The following is a 3,259-nucleotide window of genomic DNA, read 5'->3' on the forward strand; positions in this document are numbered from 1 at the left end:
GCTGGCAGTATGTCAGTATTTCAAGGAAAGCACTGTAAAGATGTCAGGTGGAGTTTTATCAATGAAAAATGCACAGTATAATAACTACACAAATCGATTTCACAGTTTTCAGTCAACAGTATCTGCTTGGACTTTCACAGTGAATGCATTATTTTGTGTTGGTTCGAGAAACCGGCATATTTATAATGGGTTAAAGCCTTCTCTGGGTTTTGACAGGTAAGAATCTTGTAGCATATTTTTTGTATCTAGAAATAAAATGTCTGTCACATTGTTATGCCTGTACAATATGTGATTGATTGTAGAACTAAACCTGTATGTCGTCACACCCATATATTCAAACATCTGGTCATCTGAAGACCTACAATTATTTAATTCCATTTTAATTACACATGCTGTCATTTCAAATAAATTATTTAAATTACATTCAGCATAACGTCTAATAAAATGTCCATTTCTCTACAAAACAATTTACATTCCTTTGTGAGTAAGGCGTGAATATAGAAATAAACAAGTCATAGCCTGGGATGTCATTATTCATTATTGAGGTCTGTCTTAACCATTATAATTCTTTTTTTGCCTGTCTGTTTTAGGATGCAATATTTCTAAGCACTTGTCACACTAAATAACACTTTATGAATCGTGTAAAATTTGCTCCATTCAAAAGAAATGTTTAAATCACAAAATAGTGGCAGCCCCATATACCGTATGCTGTTAAAATATTCAGAAATTTGTCATTTAAATCTGCAGAATATGTCTGTGGTCATGTAGGCTAACAGCTCGTACAGAAATATTTGTCCATTATACTGTAAAAACAGCAAAACTAAATAAAATTATGCATTTTAGCACAGACCCAGATGTAAAAATCAGCATCTCCTAAACATTTGTCACCCTGAAGAAGTCAGACACAAAGCAAAATGAGTGGTTAATGACATGAAATAGGCTGAGCAAAGGGTGGAGGACTAATCCACCACATACCATCAGATAATAATAATAATAATAATAATAACCCTTCTACATGCACATAGCTTTTTGTTTTTGTCTACGCTTTTTATCTGTTTGTACTAAGAGAGCGAAGTGAAACCGGAGTCAAATTCCTCGTGTGTGTTCACATACCTGGCAAAATAAAGTTATAATAATAATAATAATAATAATAATAATAATTATTATTATTATTATTATTATTATTAAAACAAACTTGTTCTCTGCTTACAATTGTTTGCTTTAGTTTGTTGTTGATTATAAACGGTCATTGAGTTTTACTTTATTTTAATTCAAATGGTATGTTTCTACAGAAGCCCCAAAACACAAGGTTTGCTCAGATTTGCTCAGTTGCTCCATTGTTATTTCTTATCTTTTTTAGTATCTTATTATTTTGACTTACTAAATTAATTACTGAGTAAAAATAATGAGATACTAAGTCCATCCATCCATTATCTGTAGCCAATTATCCTGTGCAGGGTCGCAGGCAAGCTGGAGCCTATCCCAGCTGACTATGGGCGAGAGGCGGGGTACACCCTGGACAAGTCACTAGATCATCGTAGGGCTGACACATAGAGACAAACAACCATTCACACTCACACCTATGGTCAATTTAGAGCCACCAATTAAAATAACCTGCATGTCTTTGGAGGAAACCCACACAGACACGGGGAGAACATGCAAACTCCGCACAGAAGGGCCCTTGTTGGCTGCTGGGCTCAAACCCAGAACCTTCTTGCTGTGAGGCGACAGTGCGAACCACTACACCACCGTGCCACCAAAATGAGGAACTATTAAACTAAAATAATGACAGCAATTAAAAAAAAAAAAATCACACCTTGTGGTTCAGGGCTTTTTTTTGATATGTTCGAAATATCAATGGTGTAAATATTAATTTCCATCCATCCATCCATTATCTGTAGCCACTTATCCTGTTCTACAGGGTCGCAGGCAAGCTGGAGCCTATCCCAGCTGACTATGGGTGATAATTATTAATTTATATAAGTTAATTATAATTTTATATAATTTTGATATTGCAAATGTTTACTACTACCACCACTATTACTGATACTAATTATTATTATTATTAAAGAAGGGGTGGTGTAGTGGTTAGCGCTGTCGCCTCACAGCAAGAAGGTCCGGGTTTGAGCCCCATGTCTGGCGGTGGAGTTTGCATGTTGTCCGCGTGGGTTTCTTCTGGGTGCTCCGGTTTCCCCCACAGTCCAAAGACATGCAGGTTAGGTTAACTGGTGACTCTAAATTGAGCGTAGGTGTGAATGTGAGTGTGAAGGGTTGTCTGTGTCTATGTGTCAGCCCTGTGATGACCTGGCGACTTGTCCAGGGTGTACCCCGCCTTTCGCCCGTAGTCAGCTGGGATAGGCTCCAGCTTGCCTGCGACCCTGTAGAACAGGATAAAGCAGCTACAGATAATGAGATGAGATTATTAAAGAAGAATGTTTGTCTTTGACAATAAAGATAAAAAAACAAGTAAATTATTTGTGCAAAATAACATACAAAATATGTTTTGACAAGAAAAAAACAACCACAAATACAAAGTTATTGCTCTTGCCCCCAAGCTTGTCCTTTCTTCATGCTAATAAGTAATTAAAATCCACCCAAAAAGGCCACAGTGATGACCCAAAAGAATTTTGTTTTTGTTTCCCAAAGCATGGCAAAGACCATAGTGTTTAGGTAAATGACTCTCAGATGGTTTCTTTAATGTGGAGGATTCGTGTGGAATTGTTCATGCTCTCGACAGAGAGGCTCCTTTGTATATCTGCTTTGGAGCTTGTCCAGTCCTGTCAGCTCTCATCTGCATAAAGAGCATCATGGCGTCGCCTCTAATGTTTTGGCGCAAGTCGAAAACCTCCAAAGGTTCCTCCTTCCTATGAATGGATGGTCTGTCGAGAATTTTTTTTTTTTGAAGCTCAGCCTTCACTGCACGACATGCAGTCAGATGTCTAGATGCTGTTCAGTTCCGCTGTGTGAACGAAGCTGCTTCTCTTCTAATTCCTCTCACACATGGGCCTTTCTGAGAAAAATCTTTTTCATCTTCCAACATCCTCAGGCCTTAAGCTGGGTTCCTGCTGGATAATATATGAACAAACAGCTGCCACATATTCAGAAATGGTTAGCGTGCCTGGCAATCTGTACTATCAGCTCTAATCTAATTCACTTTTCTAGCTGGCAGCCTGGCAGCTATTAAGAGGAGCACCATTAATAAATCCAGTCATATTAGTGGTGAATTGGGCTTGAGTCCAGGTAAAGAGTCAAAACTAAT

The sequence above is a fragment of the Neoarius graeffei genome, chromosome 3, assembly GCF_027579695.1.
Source record: "Neoarius graeffei isolate fNeoGra1 chromosome 3, fNeoGra1.pri, whole genome shotgun sequence".
NCBI classification, from domain to species: domain Eukaryota; kingdom Metazoa; phylum Chordata; class Actinopteri; order Siluriformes; family Ariidae; genus Neoarius; species Neoarius graeffei.